Source organism: Vulpes vulpes, chromosome 4 (genome assembly GCF_048418805.1).
Source record: "Vulpes vulpes isolate BD-2025 chromosome 4, VulVul3, whole genome shotgun sequence".
NCBI classification, from domain to species: Eukaryota; Metazoa; Chordata; class Mammalia; order Carnivora; family Canidae; genus Vulpes; species Vulpes vulpes.
In genome coordinates, this window is record NC_132783.1 from 142787675 (window position 1) to 142812765 (window position 25091).

General features: G+C 32.6%; 1 protein-coding gene and 1 pseudogene across 18 annotated transcripts in view; both read left to right on the top strand.

The window, feature by feature from the left end:
* The window catches only part of CDH18 (cadherin 18), a 948807-nt gene that overhangs the window by 264747 nt on the left and 658969 nt on the right, over positions 1–25091 (top strand). For all 18 annotated transcript variants that reach the window (XM_072757177.1, XM_072757194.1, XM_072757200.1 and 15 more), the window contains exon 2: positions 8736–8797. The gene's annotated coding sequence lies outside the window, so the exon portion shown is untranslated. The remainder of the gene's footprint in view (positions 1–8735; positions 8798–25091) is intronic.
* The window catches only part of LOC112925084 (F-actin-capping protein subunit alpha-1-like), an 88288-nt pseudogene that overhangs the window by 15015 nt on the left and 48182 nt on the right, over positions 1–25091 (top strand).

The following is a 25091-nucleotide window of genomic DNA, read 5'->3' on the forward strand; positions in this document are numbered from 1 at the left end:
AAATTATCTTTGTTATCTAGAAGAAATTTGGCCTATTACTCTTGTCCAAATGGTTTTGACTCTATTTGAAAATTTATATTCCCATATACAGTTCAAAAGTAGCTTATCTAATTTTTGAACTTGTGATTTTGTTGAAACTATTGATAAATTTTGGAGAGAAATGAGATCTTTATAATACTCAATCTTTCTTTTTTTAAAGATGGGAAGATAGAAAAACATATTTAGAAAAGTACAAATTTAATCTTGTCATTTTCTTTCTTGTAAATTGAAACATTTATCATGGGTAATTCCTTTTTTTTGCTTTTTTAATATCAAGAAATACTTTCTTCTCTTGTCCTAAAAAAATTGTGGTATAAATATAGCAGCACAACTGCTTATTTTTTTGTCATTATTTGCTTTATTTTGGACCTTTACTCAATCTTATGTTTTAGGTGACTCATCTAAACAGTTTTCAACTACACATTTTCTGATAGGACAACTTTCACCATTTAGCTAAATAATTACTTCTCCTTATTTTATTATGATTTATTATATACAGTATTTAATGCTGGATTTAACAAAAATATCACAGTCAATATTGTAAATTTGGGCATATTTGCTGTTATAAATTTTCATTGGACTTTTTTTCTCTATTTTACTGTCACTGTATTAGGAGGAGAGAGAGTTGTTATATTTCTAATCCAACATTATTCTAAAACTAGAGCCCTTTATATATCCCAGCTTCTGTGATGTGTATGTATGTGTAGGATTTTTGTTGTCTGTCTGTTTGCTTCTTATTGGGTTTCTCCTCATGAGACTGAATCATCACAAGTTCACACATATTAATGTGCTGATGCATTGGGATCAGCAAATACCTCCTGCATTCCTGTGTGGCTCACCCTTCAGTCTGAGTATTTCATACCTTGGTATCAGCTCATGGGTACATTTGATATTTTATGGTGATATTCTCGTCAGCATTTGAATTGCTTTCTGTGAGAATCTAACTGGCCATATTTCTGGAAGAGTAGTTCTACCTCTGGACATAGTTGTGAATATTTACAGTACTGGTGGACAATAGAGCAACCATTGTATTTTCTGCGTTAAAAATTAGGGGCACTTGGGTGATTCAGTTGGCTAAGCATCTGACTCTTGATTTGGGCTCAGGTTGTTCTCAGGGGTGTGGGATCCAGTCTCACTACAGACTCTGTGTTCAACCGGGAGACTCCTTGAGATTCACTCTTCTTCTCCCTCTGTCACTCCATCCCTGCTCGTGCACTCATTCCCTCTCCCTAAGGACAGAAATTAAAATTAAAATCAATTCTGACTTGTAATTTTTATAGCAAAATGTCAAATACTTGAAGCATACTTGGAGATAATATTTTCTCACTAGTTATTTTTCCTACTCACTTGCATTTCATTTAAAATAAAATATTTTCATGACAAAAATTTGGTGAAAACATGTTCCTTATTTTACAAATAATTGAATATGTGTCTCTAGGTCTCATACATAAGATCATTGATTTTGCTTATGATGTATTAACAACAATACAGTTTTGATGAAATTGCTTATGTAATTAATATCCTCCTCTCATTTAAATTTTTCTAAAGTCTTTTTAATTATTTTGAATATTAATTTCAAACTATTTTTCTCTATCTTAAAACAATTTTTTTTAAATTCAGATTAAAATATTGTAGACTGGTCTAATCCTTCCTTTGAAGCAAGATTTTTATGGCCAGCTATGAAGGGACATGTTAAAGCACAATCTTATTCTTACTATCCAAGTGATATCAACTTCCAGCAAAGAGACAAATACAGTTTCTTCCATATCCCTAAGTATGGACTGTAGTTCTAATGATTCACACCCTTCAGAATTAAATTTACTTTATTTAATGTTCATGGAGATTAAAATCACATTCATAACTATGTTATTTAAGTCTTCAATACATTTTTCATCAAGTTACCAGCATATCTACTGACTTTCAGTTATGATGAAGAAATATCCCTTAAAGTCTTTCTTCCCCCTAAGATTTATTTATTTATTTATTTTAGTGACAGAGAGTGCACAGGGGGAGGGGCAGAGGAAGAGGACCTTCAAGCAGACTTTCCTCTGAGCTTGGAGCCCTACTCCAGGTTGGATCCTACAACCCATGAGATCATGACCTGAGCTGACACCAAGAGTTAGATACCTAACCCACTGAGCCACCCAGGCACCTCCTTAAAGTCTTAAAATCGAAGTCCCAAAGTTCTTTTGCTTATATGATTATATAAGTCAGTATTTAATATTTTAGAAATAAAAGCTGAGGAATTTTTTTAACTTAACAATAATTTTGGCATTATTTGACTTTTAAAAAAATGATGTCCGGTTTAATAGAAAGCAGATGAATTATCATATCTGCTTCCTTAATCTATTACACTAGGCTGTTTAGTTGAAGTATATGAGAAAAAAATGGCCTCATTCTCATATGTGTTTGAAAATGGCAGCATTTTAATATTTTTCAGGTAACTGTGATGTTTTTGATATACATTAAAATCAACAGTTTTTAAAGATTATATTTATTTGAGAAAGTGCACACACGAGAGAGAGAGAGAGAGAGAGCATGAGTGCAGGAGCAAGGCAGGAGGCAGAGGCAGAGGGAAAAGAAGGCTCTATCAGGGAGGGAGCTGAATGCAGACAAAACCCAGGACCCTGGGATTATGACCTGCCCCCAAGGCAGATGCTGTAACAACTGAGCCACCAGGACCCTCAAAACTCAACAATTGGGGGCACCTGGGTGGCTCAGTCAGTTAAGCATCTGCCTTCAGCTCAGGTCATGATCCCATGTTCCTGCTTTCAGGCCCCGCATTGGGTTCTCTGCTCATCAGAGAGCCTGCTTCTCTCTCTCTCTTCCTCTTTCTCTCTTTCTCTCTTTCTCTCTCTCTCTCTCTCTCTCTACCTCTCTCACTCTCTCTGCCTGCCACTCTGCCTATTTGTGTTTCTTTCCCTCTCTGTCAAATAAACACATAAAGTCTTAAAAAAAAAAAAAAGACACCTCAACAATTGAAAAATCCTTAACCTGTGGATAATTCTGGAACATTATCCTTTGGTCATTTGAGAAATATTGTTTTGCTGAGATATGCAGAACTTCCAAATATTGACAAGTTTCATTATAAAAAAAAAAAATCAAATTTGCCCAAATTGTGAATAGTCTTAATAGAAAAGTCTTTTAGATTCGAAAAACTGTCAAAATCAAGTGGATATGCACAAATTTTCACAAATTCAAATTTTTGCTTAAAATAATGAATCATTGGCAACAAATACTATGAGTTCTTTGAAGTAGCAATTTCTTCTGTTCACATTCAAGGAAATGTCTAACAAATGGTGAAATCTGAGTATCTACATTTGGCTGTCACTATGTCAAATAAAAATGGTATTCCATAAAAATAAAAAAAAATATAAAACGGCTAGTTTAGCTCATAGCTCACAACTCAATTACCCATATACTTTTCCTGTTGCTACCATTATACTTCAGATAAGAACAGAAGAGTCTCATATATATTTCCTGTTTCTTCATACAGAATATAAAATGATATGTACTCAACGCCACACATTTATTTATATTTATTTATTTTTCTTTTTTTAAGGAAAAACTAACATTTTCCCCTTCTCTCCCTCTTACCATTTCTTTCTTTCTTTCTTTCTTTCTTTCTTTCTTTCTTTCTTTCTTTCTTTCTTCTTTTTTTCTTTCTTTCCTTTCTTTTCTTCTTTCTTTTCTTTTTTTCCTGAAACTGTATTGAGTTGAAAAATACAATAAGTTTTAGTACAGTTGGGAGTCACTTTTTTGATTTATGCTTAGGAACCAGCATTTTTACCTAGAGTTTTTTTTTTTTTTTTCCTTTCCCCCCTTCTGTCAACACAGTAAAAAGAGCATAATGTTTAATTACTATGGAAATGGTTTAAACCTCATGCATCTCCTCAGGGAGATGGGATCTCCAGGGGTCTCAGGGATCACACTTGAAAAAATACAACCTTAATGCAATTTTCTCTGTCACATTTTCAGTACCCTACATTTTATGCAAATATATCATGGAAAACAACATAAAATCTAACATAACTAAGACACTTTTAATGAATAGTATTACACATAACATAATTATGGCTCTTAGTTATTATGTCCCTTCCAACATTGTGAAAGCACATTGAAGGGGACTGGCCTAGTTATTGCTCTCTGAGCCCTCTTTGCCAGTACTACTAAATCATTGTCATTTAAGGACATAATTAGCACATCTCATTAGCTAATGAAGATAACGACCATTAAAATTCTTTCCCAATTTATGGTTTCCCCTTTATCACAATTTAACAACAATGTCGTTTCAGGGTAATAACAAAATTGGCTTACAAATGACCCTTATACTAATGAACGAGCAGCACCTTGTATCAAGGAGCAAAGGATTATTTATACATTGCACTCCTAATTATATTATGTAGTGGAGTCCTGTTGCTGATGACTTTCCAATGTGATTCAGTCAAAATGTTTGGTCTTATTGTTGTTATGTTGGAAGTACAAACCAAACCATATAGAATATGACTATTTTTCTTTAGCAATCTTTTTTTTTTTTTTTTTAGCCTTTAGCAATCTTTATGGAACGGTGTTATTTTTTTTTAACCTTCCAAGTGTTAAAATAAGGGATGAATTATAATGATCAATGCATATGGCATATCAAAGCATTTCTAAGTAAAATGGCCTTATTTTTAAATACAGATTGCTCTATTTGTTCAACTTACTTCGTCTTTCTAAAAAGTTGTTTTCCTGTTGTTAATGTGAAAGACGCATTTAAAAATATCTGAAATTAAAAACACTGTTCTATTGTTAATTATTAACATTCTCAGGGGAGAATGCAGAAGAAAAGCATCTTTTGGAGTTGCTAAAATAAATGCATTTACATTTAACTCTATAAGTCAAAAAGCTGAATTAGAAATTTACTGCTTCTCAATATCACTTTGAGGTAGTTTTATTAGTTTTCTATTGCTGTGAACAAGTACCACAAACACAGTGTGTTAAAACACCTCTCATCTCATACTTTCTCTAAGTCAGGGTCCAGGCCTGGTTTTTCTGCTTTCATAAGGAGGAACAATGAATTGGTGAGGGTTATGGCAGCATAATGTTAGATGCATGCCAAACATTAGTCCAAACCCATAGAATATACAAAGCCAAGAGTGAACCATATGTAAATTATGGACTTTGGATGATTATGATGTACCCCTGTAGGTTCATAAATTTCAACAAATGTACTGCTTTGGTAGGGATGTTGATAATGGAGGAAAGCTATGCATTGTGTGGGGATAGGGGGTATATGAGAAATCTCTGTACCTTCCCTTCAAACTTCCTCTGAACCTTAAACTACTCTAAAATAACTATTAACGAAATCACTAACAAAATTGTATTAAATGAATACATTATTGTACTCTGCTGCTATGTCTCTCCTTTTGTTATTTATGGACAACCTTCAGAGGCTTTAGTTTTGTGAATATATATACTAAGCCTGTAATTTAGGGAATAAATTGAAATCAAGTGGAATGCAACATAACATGAATAGCTTTGATACTATGACCTCTATATAGCTAGAATACATTTTTATAAAACTACATACATATATTTTTAAACATATTTTTTTCTTAAACTATACTTATAAATGTACTTTTCATTATTTGGAGAGCTAAGAAGTGCAAATGAATACTTATTGAAATTGTCTCAAAAATAATTGTTGCATTTAAAAATATTGGGTAGATGGAAATAGCTAAGTAGAGACAAGAAAGTGTGCTATATTAAAAAGTGAAATATTTTTTTAATATATAAATGGAAAATATTATAAATCCTTTTCAGGGGCAACCCAGGTCGCTCAGCGGTTTAGCGCGACCTTTGGCCCAGGACGGGATCCTGGAGACCTGGGATCGAGTCCCACATCAGGTTCCCTGCATGGAGCCTGCTTCTCCCTCTGCCCATGTCTCTGTCTCTGTCTCTGTCTCGGTCTCTCTCTCTCTCTCTGTGTCTCTCATGAATAAATAAAATCTTAAATAAATAAATAAATAAATTCTTTCCAGAAAGTATCTAAATGGATTGTCCCCTTATACTTGAATAAATGTATGCGACACAGAAGACGGGGTTGCTTTTCCACTGGTGAAATCTCCTGTTTGATGTAGTTGTTTGCAATGTGCTCAGGACAATTATAAATTAATTTTCCTTTCCCAGGCTATGTTATTTATTTTATTTATTATTTTTGTTTGTTGAAAGTTTTTATTTAAATTCTAGTTAGTTAACATGTAGTGTAATATTGGTTTCAGGAGTAGAATTTTGTGATTCATCACTTATATATAACACCCAGTGCCCATTACAGGTTTCCCCCTTAATATTCTTCACCCATTTAGGCCATCACTCACTCACCTTCCTTCCAATAACACTCAATTTGTTCTCCATAGTTAAAAATCCCTTACGGTTGGCCTCCCCCTCATCTCATCTTTTTTTTTATTTCCTTCCTTCCCTTTTATTTCCTTCATCTGTTTTGTTTCCTAAATTCCACATACTTTTGAAATTATATGGTATTTGTCTTTCTCTGACTGACTTATTTATCTTAGCATAGGACACTCTAACTCCATCCATGTTGTTGCAAGTAGCAAGATATCATTCATTTTTATGGCTGAGTAATTTACCAGTGGATAGCAATCTTTTGCCAGATTTTAAACAGTTAAATCAGGGAGCCATGTGACAATTTGAGTCAGTGCTGTGCACTAGGTCATACACATGGAAGAGAGTTACTGCTTCTTCTATGCTAGCAATGGAGCTGAGATGAAATTATCAGCCATATGCTATTGGCCTCATTTCCAAAAGGCCTCTGTTAACCTTAGGAAAACATGTAAGTTCTACATAAATAGGTCCTTCTGTGCTCACCTATGAGTTTCTCTCTTGTGGAATATTCAAATAACCCAGTTCTTAAAAACTGTTCCTTGGAAATCCTTGCTCCTCTATGCAAATCATACATATGTGAGTTGAATGGCGCCATGCTTCATGCACTGTGAGAGCGATTCCAGTTCCTGGAAACAGCGCCTCTTAACACTGTAGCATAACTAGCTCCTAAAATCAAACTTAGAAATCAGGCACATTGGGTTCTATGTACTCTTATTTTCGGAAAGGCCATATTGAAAATGTCAGAGTTCTAAAATATATCAGGATAGAGAGCACATGTAGGTAGCTTAGGGAGAGGGAAGCTCCTGAGTAGTATGTGTTCTAAAGGAATTTGAGACTTTTTGCTTTGATAGATCAAAAGATCTTTATATCATTAATTCATAATCGCTTCCTGCCTAATTTTTTAGCACTTTTGATAATATTATATACAATATATATTTATTTTGGTATATATATTTACTCTCCAAAATATAAACACCATGAGGGCAGGTGCTTTTGTCTCTTTTGTTCAGTGCTATATCCCCAATATGAATAATAGTGTTTGGTACCTAATAGGTACTCAGTAAATAATCGTTTATATTATATAATGGATAATCTATTCCTCTTAACTTTTTCCTAAAGTATTTGAGGCTTCCATTTGATTTGTAAATGTCATTTTTAAATAATATTTTCATTTCTTTATTTATTTATTTATTGGAGAGAGTGTATGAGGCGATGGGGCAGAGGGAGAAGCAGGCTCCCCGCTAAGCAGGAGTCTCATGCAGGGGCTCCATCCCAGGACCCAGAGATCATGGCCTGAACCTAAGGCAGATGCTTAACTGACTAAGCCACGCGGGTGCCCCTGTAAATGTCATTTTAATCATAGCAAATCACATGGTCACCTAAGATCATTGCTAAGTTGATTTTGGCTAACGATAAGAAGAATCCTTAAGCCATTTGATTTTAGGTTCTGAAAGGCTTCATTATCCTCTGAGCTTACATATTCACCTTTTATTTTTCTTATATTAATACTGTCTTTTCAATATTAATACTTCAATACAACTGAAATTATATTTTTACCTTATCAAAATATGAAAATGCTATTAATTCCCTCTAAAGTCTAAGTATCACAATTCTAGAACAATATACTTCTTTTGGATCTACAAAAGTCCCTCATTATATATTATATTTTAGTTTATATTTGGTTCTGTTTTCTGCATTTCCTTTCTGATCTTTCATATCGTATTAGTTTCAAAGGAGACTAATCATTGAATTCATAATACATACTAATAATTGTTATTCTTATAAATAGTATTTTATTGTTACTTAGAGTCACTAATAATTTGTTTTATTATTTATTTTATTTTATGTATTACTAATACTTTAAAATTAAATATTGACTGTGTATTAGGCTGAATGTTAGGTACCACAAATGGATAGTAATACTTAATACTGAGGCCCCTACAAAGGGCATATTATATCTATATTAATCAGCTAAAGTACTAATGGTTCAGAGAACATAGCTGAATTGTCCAAAATTGCACAGCTAACAACTGAGCGAATTGAGATTCTAATTGGGGTGTCTGTCTCAAAGGCTATGCCCTAAAACAAAATAAAACAAAACAAAACAAAAGTCTGGCAGTTTGAGCTTCTCAATATTTTAGCCCTTCAAAAGGTACATTTGCTACTTTCCCCATCATGCTTTCATGAGTTGGGTTTTGAGTGGTATGGAAAAATGTATAATAACTATATTTTGCATTATTTATAACTATTCATAGATTTATACAATATGAATATTGAAAAGATTTTGATATATTTTTCTTTACATTTTCCTTCAGGACCTCATCACAGCTGTATATAAGAAAATATATCACCTAACATTCATGAATTGAATTATAAGGTAAATTTTTCAATTATTTTTGTTATATCAAAAATGTTATAGATCTGTTAAAATTGTTGAGATACAGTTTCTCTGAAAGATCTTTATAGCTAGCTATCTTGCTATAAAAGGTTTGAGTTAGAAATTCTCTTCTGTTTTCAAATTATACTTTAAAAATATTATCTATCTATCAACTTATTTTTTCTCAGGAATTTTGGAACTCCTTCTAATAGGCACACTTTTCAAATGTCATAGAACCATCCAAGTGCATTGACATTAGGCTGACTTTTATAAGTGTTTCTAAATTTTCTTTTAAAAACGTAGAAGCTCAGGAAAGAGCTCTCAATGAATATATTACTACATTTCCATATTTTAAGAACTATTTTTAAAATGTAATTTTGTAAATGTATGTGCTTGAAATACACATAGAGAAATCATATTATTTATGTTTTACTAATTATTTTGACTTGTCACTAGATGTAGATCTCTTTCCTAATGAACATTGAATTTGCATTTTGTAACATCTTTGAATGTCAGTTTCTTAAGATATAACTGGTCCTGGCTATTAATTATCACTTATCTATTAAGTTTGTCTTATAAGTAGGGTTTACTAAAACAATTATACTTATATTTGAATAATAAGTATAATAGGTATAGGTATTGAAAAATTTAATAAATAATAGATAAAAATACACCTACCATGTTGGTGAATGACTAATGACATCTGATACGAAACTGCCTTGCATTATGATGAACTTCTCCTTGAATACTTGAATTTCTTATGAAAAATTGAAAGGTAAGGATACAAGTCATGATATCAAAAGTATTATATGAATTAATATAATTATTCTAATAATTCTAATAATATAATTATAATAGAATTATATAATTAATATAATAATTAATATATATTCTTGCTCCTTTGTACCAATAAAAGAGATAAAAAATGCTGCTATATCAAAACACTCAATATTTTCATAGTCAAATCCTGTTGTTTTATATAATGTGCTTTTTATTTTATAAATACAACTCTAAATACAGATCTGATCTTGTTATAATATATTAAATGTAAAACAACAACAGCAAACAAACAAAATCTAAACCAAATTGTATTCCATTCAACTCAAGCCAGGGTATAAGGCAACACAGTTTTTGAACATTAAATCCCTCCTCCCTCATACACCACCTCCTGTACGTGGCCCAAGTCCCCTCAGGATACTGAAATCTCGATTATGTTGGAAATTCTTACAAACCATGAGTTTTCTTATCACATATATTTGGAATGTATTTGTGTTGAACGAATATTTGTTTTTGAAAATGTCTTCTTCAAAAAAAAGAAAAAGAAAATGTCTTCTTCGGTGGAAGTACATGTGGGAGTAAAAATAAGATATAGAAACAATGCTATGAAAGACTTTGTGGCATACATAGCTTAGTTATTTTAATAATAAATAAACTATTATAAATAAGCAAGACTGCTTATCATGAGTACACTTCATTATTCAAGAAAAACACAGTGGGCTTGTGTGAATGTGAGTATGTGGGTGTATAAAATTTACAGCATTCATTCCCCAGTATGTAATTAAAGGTAAATATCTTTGAAAATGAAAATATTATAGGAAAATTTATTATTAAGGTATTTATTATGTTTTTATTTTATACTACCCATCTTTAAAATTGTGGGTATTGTGAACATAATATTTACACTGAGTCATTTAGACTGAATGTGAGAGCTAAGAACCATAGCATACTTTCAGAAAGGGTTATATTACAGTGAGTGGGACCTCTTAAATTGTAGCATCTTGTAAGATAATGGCTAATTAGACATTTAATATTAGCCCAAATTTCCATGGCTTTAGACCAAATTCAAACACAGGTCTGTGCAACATACAGAAGGGGGCCATGATTCTGTTTACCACGTGAATTTCATCTAAGAATATTTTTCAGTTCAAACATTTTTGCAACGTATATTTTAAAAAATAACAGAAAGGAAAAAAGGGAGCCAGAAGAAGAGATTTTACATTGATTTTATTTGTCAATTAAATTCTAACCATGCCTTTATATACAGTCTGTGTCTCTGATTCGTATAAGGTATTCTGGAAACTCTATTATAATATATAACATTACAGGTTTAAATGTCAAGACAATATTTGTATTTAATTAATCAAGATAGACTTGAGATTAATATCCTTGTAAAAGGAAGTTTTTGTTACTACATAGGTTATAGAGTTTATATATGTAATTTTTAAATCTTTTTTTTTTTTTTTTTGTAAATAAGCAGTTTCCAAACAGCAGTGTCCTTCATAAAGAGCTTACATTTTTGGAGAATATTCACATTTCACTTCTTTTCTGTAACTTATATTGAATGGTATATCTTTCATCAAAAATTTCGGAGAAACACAATTTTCATGAAGGTACATGTCCACTTTAATGATTGAATTGTCTGTACAGTAGAATGAACAATATACCTATTGAATGTTTAATGGAGTAGAACCATAAACTGTATAGCTTTCTCATAATTCAAAAGTTAATAGCTGTCCCCTAATTTTGAAAAATGATTCACTTGGATAAGCAATTAAATAAACAATTTTTATGTTTTTAGATGAAATGAATGTGAGTACATAATTTATACATACTGATACTCAAAATTTGCCTCATTATTTTCAACAGATTATGATTATTTTTTATAATTATAGGAAAATTACATAATACATGTTTAATGAATTAAATTATTTAATATTTACCCTTCCCTTTTTTCATCTCAAAAATGTGAGTACAAATATATTTCTATCCACTAGATTTCAATAAATACTATTTCATACAATTTGTGTTAGAAAAGATATGACCTATCTGCTGTATTTACCCAATAGTAATTCTTGTTTGTTTGTTCCCATGTGTCTTTCTTAGTCTAATAAGTAGCCTTGATATAATTATATAAAGAAATCAAGTAAATTGTAGGAACACCTGGGTGGCTCAGTGGTTTAGGATCTGCCTTCGGCCCAGATCATGATCCCAGGATCCTGGGATCGAGTCCCACATTGGGCTCCCTGCATGGAGCCTGCTTCTCCCTCTCTCTGTGTCTCTGCCTCTCTCTGTGTGTCTCCTGAATAAATAAATAAATAAATAAATAAATAAATAAATAAATAAATAAAATATTTAAAAAAAAGAAATCAAGTAAATTGTATAAAATTTTCTACATGCCAGCATGTAATGGACTATATAAGTTTTTGCTTATTAATATGACTTATATTGAGTGATTTGTGTTTGTAAACTTATTTACTTTTCACAATTACCCTGTGATATAGATATGATTATTACTTTCCGGAAGACCTGTGGGTAAAATCAAAATGGCATGGATTTTATAGGACTCTAGACAGTTGTTTTAAAATGTCAACTAAACCAAAGACACAATGTGATTATGTGAAGTTTAACGTTTGCTTACACTTGTATTTCTAAGTGCAGAGGAGTAAAACATCAACAAGAAATGCCCAGCAATCAGCATGGGGTCTCTCCCTGAAGAAGGTCACTGAGGTTTATCTGTGTTTAGTTTGAACTGGTAAAACTCTGGTTTCTAGTTGCAGTTGTTGAGATGTGGGTATTGTGTTTCAAAATAAGTTAATTCTGAAAAGGACCGTCAGGTACTACAGTGCCAGAGAAGGGGCCCTCGACAGGTCCATTACTTCTGCTGCCACTTGTTTGGATGTTGGAGTTCATGGCAAGAAATGTTTGTGCTCACAGATGAATGTTGTCCTCTTGGCCCTTAACTGCAGTAGATTTATGAGCATCTGGGGGATAGAATCAGACTGACAGTTTATGAGAAAGAATACGATCGTGCATTTTCATGTTTCCTGTACATCTGTTGATTAATAGCATGATTTGTGTTACTTAATGTCAAATACTTATTCCTTTTCTTACTCAACAGTGTCATCCAAATGAAACATATCTCATTGAAGAAATAACCTTCATATAATCAGAATTCAATCTGTCACTTCAATATTTCAAATCCCATCAAAATCCTCAATTAAAAAATAGCCTCATGTACATTTTGTAATTCAGTGATCACACATTAAATTTACTTTACAAGTCAAAGTATCTGGTGTGTGTTTATAAATAAATGATTATGTTTTCCTGGAATATAAAGTGAAATAGTTATCTACTCAATAGAAATGAATGAATCTTTCATAGTATGTTCTTTGAGTTAATTACGAATTTTCTCAAACATTTTGTTGTTTCTTGATTTTAATTCAAATTGTTTGTCCCTTTTCCTAATTATCTACCAACCTCTACCTATTATTGTGAAGTCACGATGCATAAATACTATACCTTAACCTACTAGAATTTGCCTTTTCCCCCAAACTATGTCTTTGACCCACCTTTGGAGAATCCCAATTCTTTCTCGCACAGTCTGTTATCTTCAGGACTCTAGTTAACTAACTGTTAACTCTTTTGAGGAGAGTTCCTTTAACTCTTTGTAATCTACTTTGCTGCCTCCAAGATTGAAACTCTCTCCTGTGGGTAAACACGTGGACTTGGCATAGGACAGATTAGTAAACATTAAGTGAATCGAACAAAAGAAGGAAAGTAGAGAAGAGCTTGCTTAATAGACTGCATCTCTTAAAACACGCAGAGGAGTATCAGAGAGTAGAGGCTTGCTTACAGGTGGAAGGGAACATCTTGACTCAACTCCTAAGCATGGACTCATATGTTATATTAAGAAAATGTTAGGCTGGATGTTTGGGCCTAAGACACTGATTGTGAAGGAGTGAACTGTGATTGGCGTGGCCCCACTGGATGAGCAGATAAGGAGAAAGCAGGAAGGACGTCGAGGGCTGAGCTGAGCCCAAGACAAAAGCTGAGCTCCCAGTTGTGGAGCCATCTTGGAGATCCCACCATGGAAATTTCCAATTGCTGGATATTTTCACTTTATGCATGTAAATTACTACATGCCCTCTCTAAGCCAGCTACTAAGTGATTGGGATACACAATTTCATTGAATATTTAGAATAATACAGTTTTATTTATTTGTTTTATGGATGAAGAAACTAAACCTGGACTGGTTTGGGGTCCTTTTAACACTAACACTTTGCTCTTAAAATCAGCCATACAGGGTTGTACAGCATATACTGTTATTCACTCAGAGATGTACTGTGGTTGAGGTTGGCTACTATTTAGCATTGCTGGTTTCTTTCTAATTCTGGATTCATGATTATCTCCTTCACATTTTTACTTCTGCTTTCCTTCAAGTAAAATACTAGAACTCTATTTCCAGTTTTTTGTTTTTTGTTTTTTCAAAAACATGTGCAAGATTTTGTTTCCTTATACATTTTTTTCCTGCCTGGAGTTTGCATACCTTTCATCAAATTCTCAATAGATTTGTGACTAAAAAGTGTATTAAGTAAATAAAAACAACAACAAAGGGATAGAAAAGGATCGTACTGAAATATGGATCATTTGGAAAGCACATCTGTGTTTCTAAGTGGGTTCTAAATACAGTATGTGATAATTGATATACAAAAATAATAAATAGTCACTTGAATAAAGTTTGTGAAATACAAGAAGACATTTTTATGAGGCAGATATATGAAAACATAATATGGCCTCTATTCACATCTTCTGACATAGTTGCTATATGTTTAATTCTGATATTTTATACAATTAACTCAAGGCCAAACTATGTAGTAAGCATATCCTTTGGCCCTATCACCTTTTATATTTAGCATCACTACAATGAATTCATGGATCTTCTGTAATTCCCTATACTGCTCTTCCACCTTTCTTAAATTTTGAGAGTCATTGTCTGGCTCATCATCAGCTACCCACCCTTCTTTAAAACAACCATCACCAACAATCATAACATCCAAGTATTACCATGTCCCTTTTTTCTTAAGGTTTTTTCATCTGTGAATCAAAAGTGGTGATCACATTCGCTGTTGACACATTAATGACCTATTACTCCCTCCTGAACTGGTTCCATGTAGCAATTAAAATGCTGAGTCAAGGGACTACTCCACTACGGATGAGTTCTGTTCTACAATAGGCCCATCACGTTTTCAGTGTGCTTTCTAGGGGATGTGTTTTTTATGTGTGGGTTGGCATGTTTCACTAGGGGCTTATGACTTATCTCAAATCACGCTATTCAACTTCCTGAGTATTTTTTGCATATTTACAACGTCAGGCACTGAACAAGGCACTGCAACATACATTAGTCACCTTGCTAAGTGTTTCTGATATTCTGAGATAGGTATTAACATCCCCATTTTCTTAAGAGAATATATTAAACAACTCATTGTAGATCAAATGGACGTTCACACTTAGGCTTCCTGGCGATAATTTTTCCTCTCTTAATCACAACTGGCCTGTTAGGCAACTATTTTTACCTCCTCCATTGCTGTGATTTCTATTTTGCCTCAGAAAAATAAACTGGTTTTGGTCACATTTGTTTTGGGATTCAAATCCAGGCATATTTATGGGGATATAAAAATGTCTTAGAGCCTCTTTTGATACAGCTTCCCTTGTTTTACTAGAATATACTACAACATAATGCCATCTATTTCAATATTATTGCAAAAATGGTGTATCCAGAGTGTTTTGTTAGAAGGTAAAATAAAGTTGGGGACTGATTTTAGTGTGAGTGCAGGCTTTATTTATTAAGTCTGCTCTGCAAGGACAAGAAAAGCCATCGTGCAGAGCTGGAGACATATCTGCTCACAAATGGCCATTTAGTTCTGATTTAATGTAACTCCTGGGCACTGGTAAATCAACCAGTGCAACACCAAACCAAAACATAAGATCTTTACGTTTTGAGGTTTCCTGTTAAACTGTTGCTTAATGCAGTTAGACTCAGACATTAAATCTGTTGTTTAAAGTTTGAATAAATTAAAAATAAAAAGAAAGAAAAGATGGTTTATCTTTTTTTTTTTTTTTTTGGCCTTGATTTGGGAGATTAACTAGGGTCTTCATTTATCCTACTGATTTATGATTTTAAAAATTGGATGTAGAGAAAAAAAAACCTTACAAGTGACAAAATTTCTTTGATAATAACATAGGACATTGTGTAAAGTCATTACAGTTCAAAGAAATTCAATCAATTCTTCTTCTTTCAGAAGTCCTGACAATAATAAAGTTTCAAGAAATGACATTTGCATCTATTTATCATAAGCAAACTTCATTATTTTTGTTTTTACCCAGGCCAATGCATAAATCCCATCAATTTTTCATGCTTAAATGCATTTTCTAACCCTTCTTAAAACTATCAATATTGAGATTTTCTGATCATTGTGGAAGGAAGTAGGAAATTTATTTGAACATCTTCTGACTGTTCTTTTCTACATAAAATGATGAAGCTAGTCCAATGTAGACTGTAGGTCTGGGGACATTGAATGTCTCCTAACCATATTTGATATCTTTTTTAACAGAAAATATACTTGGTTCACGCATATGTGTCATGGCTTTGTTTGATGTTCTGATTTTAAAAACTCCTTTATTGGATTAAATTAGATCATGCAAAATGAAAATTCAAACATGAGATTCAGCAACCCTTAATAGAGGTTGTTATTGGATAGTATGTTGCTAGTGAATTATATTTATTCATGTATTTTCCCAAACATATGTTGAAATTGTCTTATTTGGAATATGTATATCCTGAGCGAAACACCTTGATACTACATAGCGCCCCAGGCTTCAATAACTGGATAATGTCAGAAATCTTCAACTGAGGGTCCAGAGGTCTAAGCTTTACTAGCAATTTCTCCTTTTGACTCTTCTAGATATGTGATCTTGAGTAATTAATGTAACTTTTCTGGGCCTCACACTCATTATTTGATATGCCTGTGAGTGGAATGGAGGTTCCCTAAAGCCTTCTGGAACTAGGCCCTTTCTGACATAAAAGTCTCACTGGTCCAGACTATAGTGGTAAATACAATTACTGAATTTATTCTAATGATATATTTATTTCATTTAAGAGTACTTATTTATTCAATTATTTATTTATTGTTAAATTGTCTTTTCTTAAGAGTTTAAGAGACCATCACAATTGAGTTCGAGTTTTGGGCTCTGTTACGATTCTGTGGAACAACAAAATGTAAAAATATATTTGGAGACAGATATTTCTATTTAGACCAAGTGTTAGGTGATAATGACTGATAATTTTATTAATTAAAATAATGGTATCATATTTGTCATCATGTAAGAAAGTATCTTTATATTTTAGAGCTTCCTGCTATATTATTTAGAAGAAATTTTCTTTATATATAGGATTTGCTATAAAGCAGTTAAAACATGTAGATAAGGCATATATACCAAAACGTTCAGAACTGTTAAAGTGAGATTATAGATAGAATGCAATTTTCCACCAGCATTCCTTAGTGTAGGTTTAATGCTGGGAATTGACCCAAACAGGGTGTCGATGTATTAGTTACCTTTGCAGTTAGGGATTAGACTGAGACAGTTCTAAATATGGAATATCCCCTGCGTATCCTACATAAATCCTTGACTCAGTCTGTTGCTTACTTTGCTTCACTTTCTTCCTAACTAATTTTTCAGAAATCAAATTTGTATAACAAATATTTGCTAAGAATTTAAAGGTTGCCTCAGAAAAAACATGATTTATATATTTAAAAAAAACATAGACTTGTCTCTGTGGAGCTGAGAATAATGTTTTTGTGGAGATAATACCTCAATTTTCCCATCAAAGCACCTATAATGCTTCATCCCTAAATCTCTCGCAAACAGCACATGCCTGAACAAGGGCTTTGGTTTCAGAGAGACCTGCAACCTGGGTTCAAACCTCAGTTCTTGGCACTTATTAATATTAATATTAAAAGAATTGAAGTTAAATGTTATCTACAAAAAAAGCAAACACAAAAACAAGCAAGAACACCAACAACACTGTTTTGAGAAGTCAATAAATAAATAATGCAAAAATCAATCAATCAATCAATCAATCAACAACTGGCACATGTAAGATGCATGGAGAGACACAGGCAGAGGGAGAAGCAGGCTCCCTGCAGGGAGCCCGATGTGGGACTCGATCTCAGGACTCCAGGGTCATGACCTGAGCCAACCGCAGACGCTCAACCACTGAGCCACCCTGGTATCCCTGATTATTACACATAGTTTGAATAAAAAGCCGCCCTGGTATCCCTGATTATTACACATAGTTTGAATAAAAAGTGGAATTCTCTTTTTTTAATTTAAGTTGCTTTTTTGTTTTGTTTTGTTTTCATGATAGAATAAAAGAATAAATCATTACCCTGCAATAATAACAAATCAAATCCACACTTGAATATACACTATTGTTGTGTGTGTGTGTGTGTGTGTCTGTGTGTGTGTGTGTGTGTGGTCTTTTCTTTGGTATTATGAATCACATCATTGTCTTTTTTTTCTTTTTTTGTATTCAAATTCATATTTAGAAAAATCAAATGATGTTTGCTCTTCTAGTACATATATTTTGCCACTTTAGTTTAGGCTAATCCACATCACAAATTCTTCTTTCAGGAAGTTGACATTATTTTGTATGCTTTCTCTTTAATAACCGTTTAACTAGTGAAATGTGTGCATCATTGTAGACAGATACCAGTTTTTTTAGAACTGATTTCTAGGAGATCTTATTTAAACAATGACACAGGAAGAATGATGGAAAGTAATAGAAGAAGATATATTATAAAAGATTACCAGAGCGCCTGGGAGGCTTAGTCAGTTAAGTGTTTGGCTCAGGTCGTGATCTGAGGGTCCTGGCATGGAGCCCCTGCTCACATCCAGCTCCCTGCTCACAGGGAGTCGGCTTCTCCCTCTGCCCCTCCCCCTGCTCCTGCTCTGCCTCTCTCTCTCTATCTCTTGCTCTGATCAAGTATCTTTATATTCTCACTTAATTGTAAATAATCTAACTCCATTATTAAAATATAAGTGGCATATAAAATTCTACACCTATTTAGAGTAAAATATTTAGCATAGTTTGAAATAAAAATATACTATGCAATCATCGGCAAAATCAAGGTAGTGGACATGACCAGTATCTGGAAAAGGTTCCTCTTTCTGTTTTGTAATCCATCCTTAACTGTCTTCTCTGTCTTCCATCTCTTTATCTGATGTCTGGTTTTATTGATTGCTTCGTATATCTAGAATTTTGGCAATAGAATAGTCTAATATGTGCTGTTTCTTGTCTAGCTCCTTTCATCTAGCATAATTATCCTTCAGTTTATCCATATCTGAGCATGTACCAACAGTTTTCTTATTACTTTTCATTGCCAAGTATTATTGCTTTGTATGACTATACCACAGTGCTGGTGTTTCTGTGGTGGTGGTGGTTGTGTGTGGTGTTGTCATTTTTTTTTAACCATTTATCTGTTGAGAGACATTTATGTCTCCAGATTTGGGCTATGAAAAATGAAATTGTGACGAACATTCACTGAGTCTTTGCACACACATATGCTTTGTTTTCTCTTGACTAAATGCCAAGGAGCAGAATGACTGCATCATAGGGTGATGTAGGTGTAACCATTTGGCAACATGGTCGAACAATTTTACATTCCCACCAGCAGGCTATGAGAGTTGAAGTTCTCCACATCCTCGTCAACACTTGGTATGATTGTTTTCTTCGGTTTCATCTATTTTAATGGGGGTTTAAGCATCTCATTGTGGTTTCATTTCACAGGTCCCTAATAACTAATGTTGCTGAGCATATTTTTATGTGACTATTTGGCTCCACATATCTTCTTTGGTGAAATGTCTATTTAAAAAGTCTCCCCAGTATGCATTGGACTGTTTTCTTACCATGGAGTCTGAGATTTTTATATGTATTCTGAAAAATTATTTTTGAGAAACGTGGTTTATAAATAATTTATCCTATTTTTGTCAATTGTCCTTTCATTCTCTTATCATATATTTCATATAGATAAGTAAATGAATAAAGATAGATATACATGTATACTTTTGATGGCATATCTCATACATATTTGTTTTACCCAAGATCACATTTTGTCTTATGCTTGATTCTAAAAGGCTTGGTGGTGTAGGTTTTCCATTTAGACCTATGATCTATGTAGAGTTGATTTTATTATTTGATGCAAGGTGTGGACCCAATATTTTTTCTAGTACTCTTTGTTGCAAAGGATAGCTTTTTTTCTTATAATTATTTTGGTGCATCTGCCAAAAATCTGCACCCTGTATATAATTGGACCTATTTCTAGGTTCTCTGTGATGTGCAACTGACCTGTTTAGACCACATTATCTTATATATTGGGGGTTTTTAATGTCTTAAAACCAGACAGTGTTAGTTTTCTTAATATGTCCTTTTTATTATTGATTTGGTTACTCTAGGTTTTTTAAATGTCTATTTTAATTTTAATTTTAGTTTGTCAGTTTCAATGCAAAAGTTTACTGAGATTTTAGTTGGAATTATGTTGATTCTATAGGTGAATTTGTAGAGAATAGACTTAATGCATCCTGTGACCCCTGAACATAGCAATTTTCTCATTTTATTTTGGTCTTTTGAAATCCTCTCATCTTTGTTTTATAGTTTCTATCTTACAGATATTTTATATATTTTGTCAGATTTAGCCTTCATAATTTTTGTGATAAATGGCCATATGTTTTAATTTTCTTTGTTGATAGTATACAGATTAACTTTCTTTGTTTTCATTTTTATAACTTGCAGTCTTAATAAACTAACTTATTAAGTACAATAACCATTTGCAGTCTCATTCAGATTCCCTACATAGAGGATCATTTCCTCTGTGAAGAAATACCTTACACTTCTTTTTCTTTTTCTTTTTTCCAATTTACTTTCCTTTTATTCATTTTCTTCCTTTATTTCACTGGCAAAAACCTCATGGAGTTTTGTGTAGAATTTGTTTTTGTTTTTGTTTTTGTTTTTTTTCAAGTATTTGGAAGAATTTACTAGTGAAAGCATCAAAGTTTAGATTTACTTTTAATATTCTAAAAATACTAATTAAGTTTCTTTAATAGACATCAGTCTATTAAATTTCCCAGTTTCTTTTTAAGTATCTTTCGGTGGTTTTTATTTTTAATGGAATTTATTTATTTAATCTAAGTTGTCAAATTTACTGGCATAAAATTATTTGTAATATATCTTTAATATCCTTTTAAAACTTTAGTGATGTCACCTCTGTTATTCATGATTTTGGCAATTTGGGATTTATGTCTCTTTCCCTTTATCAGTATAATTGTATGTATCAAGAAAGTCTTGCTTTTGTTTTACACTTTGAAAAATACTGTTTCTGAGTATAAAATTCTCAGTTGACTTTTTGGGTTAGATTTCAGTAATTTAAAGTAGTTCTTCTGTCTCATAATTGGAAAAGTTTCTGATAAGAAATATGTTCTCATCCATATCTTTGTTCCTATGGACCTAACTTATTTTATTTAACTGCTATTAATAAAAAAATAACTGCTATTAATATGTTCACTTTTCTTTCTTTATTTTTTTTTTTGCAGCTTGATAATATAAGTCTACTAAGTTTATCCTATATTGCCCTTCCCCACAGTGCAACATGGACTAGAAATTCTGCTAAGTTGTACTCCTCTTCGTGTTTCTTGTACTTGGTATATGTTAAGATTCATCTGTGGTATCATAATGTTCATTAAATTTACAACACTTCTATCTTTTTCCTTCAAGTGTTATTTTCTTTTGTCCCTTCCTTATTTTATGGAAACAACAACTACATGTACAGTAAGCTGATTAAAGTTGTTTTACAGTTACTTTTAAAAAAATTGGTTTTGGGGGGTGCCTGCATGACTCAGTCACTTATGCATCTGACTCTTGATTTCAGATCACAGTTTGCTCTTGGAGATTTGAGTTCAAGCCCCACATTGGATTCCCCACTGAACATGGAGCCTAGTTATTTTTTTTTTCTTTTTGTATTTTGTTTAGAGTAATTTTTATCACTATATCCTGCTTTTATCATTAAATATGTATTTCATAATATATATTCATATATATTCTTTATTTTTAACATGTAGAATTGTCATTATACTTTATTACATTTTAAAATGTTTTTTCTGCTAATTCTAATATTTGAGATTCATGATTCAGCTTATTTATGGATCATATTTTCCTGCCTTTTACTTTCTTAGTAATCTTTAATTGGATTCTAGAGATTAGAAATTTCAATTTTTGGTGTGTTTGATATTTTTGTATTCTTATAAATATTCTTGAGCTTTTTTTTTATATATATAACTCAGCTAAATTACCTGAAAACTATTTGATTCTCTCTCTCTCTCTCTCTTTCTCTCTCTCTCTCTTTTTCTGTCTGGTTTTCAGGATATGTTGTGTGGGGCCCACAATAGCATTTAGTGTATAGCTGTTATTTCCCACCAGTGGGGCAGCATCTTTATAAGCTTTTGCTTCAATGTCATTGAATTATCAAGATATCCAATGGGGCTGGTAGGAAAAAAAAATCCTTGGTGTGAATGTCAATGACCATCACTTCTAATTATAACTGCTGCTTCTGTTCCTGCCCTCTGAAAATTTTCTTATGTGTACATGCTTATTAATAATCAACTAAGTTTTCCAAGATTACCTACTTCAGGTTTCTGGAGTTCTGTTTTAGTGGAGTCCTTTCCCTGGTAATACTGTGATCTGCAATCCTTAATGGTTTTGCTCTCCTTGATTTCTCAGTTGTCTTCTCAATTCAGGGAGCCTTCCAGCCTTCTTCTCTATTTCCCTTCCTTGAACAGTTTCTTGGAAACTCTCTCAAGAACACTTTTGTGTTTACCTTATTTTCAGTACTTTAGGGGTTGCTGTTGTTCATTGGCGATGTCTAGTGTTTTCAAAAGTACTGTTTCTTAAATTCTATTTTCTAGTTCTTTCCAGATGGAAGGAAAATCCAATCCCTATTTCTCCATTTTTCCTGGATTTCAAATATATACAAATACCCACACACACATAGTTGAGGAAACAAGACAGAACTGAAATATTATGTAATAATGATATGAAGGATTAGTGCCCTAGTCAACTTGGGATGCCATAACAAAATATCATAGGCTAGGCAGTTTAAGCAACAGACATTTATTTTCTTACAATTCTGGAGGCTAGAAGTAAAAATCAAGGTGCTAACTAGTTAGTTTCTAGTGAAAGCTCTCTTCCTGGATCTCTAAATGGCTATCTTTGTGCTGTGTCCTCACATGGCATGAAGGAAAAGAGCAAGCAAACTTTCTGGTACAGTTTCTTGTAAAGGTACTAATCTCACCAAGAAGGCCCCACCCTCAGAACTTTACCTAAATCTAATCTCCCAAGGACCCTATCTCCAAATTTCATCTCATTAGGGAAATGTAATTTAGAACATAGCTACTGATAAGGATGATTTGATGTAAATGCTCTAATTTTCTTAGAGACTTAGAGATATTATTTAGTTCCAAGATTTTTTAAATAAGGTTGATTAATACAATTTCATTTTTTTAATTAAAATTGGTATTTATAAGATACATACTAATCTCTACTGGAGAATCTGGTTGGTTATTTGATTACCCATAAAAAATGGCCTTCCTCAAGTAAAATATAGTACTCTTTATCAAAGTCAAAATAACAAATATAATAGCCTTATATTCCCTAACTAATTGTTTTGTTTTCCTCAGAGTGAATCTTTTAACCAATGTAAGATTTATAGCTGAACACTACTTTTCAACTATTATATACATAAAACACAACATTTTAAAATAAAGGCTTTATTTTTATTAATGTCTTTCTTCCTAAAATATTTGTTTTTATGTCCACATAAAATATATAAATGTAACATGTCTCATGTCTTAGTCTCCATATAGCACTTATAAACAGGTGAAACAAAAACTACATCCCATTTGGCATAGTGGTTGTTACAAAGGAAAAAAAAAAAAAAAAGTCTTGCGGTGAAAGCAGCAATGAGTGCCGAAGTGTTGAAATTGCTTAATGTATAGCTAACTTCAAAATAATTTTGGGTGTACATGTTAAACTCTCAAAACAAAATAACCTTAATGGAATTTCCACAAAACTCAATAACTATAATTCAAAGTTAATTAGATGCTGATTCTCTTTCTTTTTTTTTCAATATATCATAGTTATAAAACCTAACATAACATAGTTATATTTCAAATATTTAGGTTGTACTCTCTTCAAGAACCCATTGCCTGAGGATTTAAGTTCATAAAGTGATAATGAAACCTATAGATCATTTGTGACAGTAAGAAAAATCATCAAATTCAATTCTCAAATTGCCTACTTGTCCTAGTCCCAATCAAAAAGCAAAAAGTACTGAGTATTTTTAAGAAAAAAAAATTAAAAAAAGAAAAAGAAAGATGTGAGAGTTGAAAGACTAAAATACCTTTTTAGTTTTTTAAATATTTTATTTATTTATTCATGAGAGACAGACAGAGAGAGAGTGAGAGAGAGAGAGAGAGAGAGGCACAGATCAGAAGGAGAAGCAGGCTTCCTGCAAGGAGCCCGATGTAAGACTTGAACCCAGGACCCCGGGATAGATCACGCCCTGAGCCAAGGGCAGATGCTCAACCGCTGAGCCACCCAGGCATCCCAAGACTCAAATATTTTAATGAAATCATTTTAGAATTGCTTTGCTCATTTTTTTTCATTTTGCCATTTAGTCTTTTAGATGGTGAAATTTTTATGAACATATTTAGGAAACCAAAGTCGTCTTTAAATTTACATTTATTTTTTAAAGATTTTACTTATTTATTTGAAAGAGAGCAAGAGAGCAAGGGGTGAGCAGAGGGAGAACCATACTCCTCACTGAGCCAGGAGCCTGATGTGGGTCTTGATCCCAAGACCCTGGGAGTATTACCTGAGCTAAAAAATGTAGACACTTAAACAACTGAGCCACCTGGATGCCCCTAAAGTCTTAAAAAAATAAATAAATAAATAAATAAATAAATAAATAAATAAATAAATAAAGATGTATTTATTTATTTATTAAAGAGAGAGAGAGAAGGAAAGAGTGTCCATGAGTGAGGTGAGGGGCAGACGTTTAGAGAGAGAAAATTCAAGCAGAGTCCTGGTTGATCAAGGAGCCTGACACAGGGCTCTATCCTTGGACCCTGGGATCATGTCCTGAGCTGAAATCAAGAGTCAGACAACCAGTTGAGCCACTCAGATGCCCTAAGGGAAAACAAAATCTTAGAAGAGTTCACCTAAGTGTTTATTATTGTTAAGCTAGCATATTATTATTTTACTCTTGACATTCTAGTACCTACTCTTTTTTAACAATAGAGATCAATTGATGTGACTTAAAAATTCTTACTACTATAAATTTAATTTTTAAAAATACAGTAACAAATATATTAAAATTTTGATATTAAAACATATTTAGTCTTAATC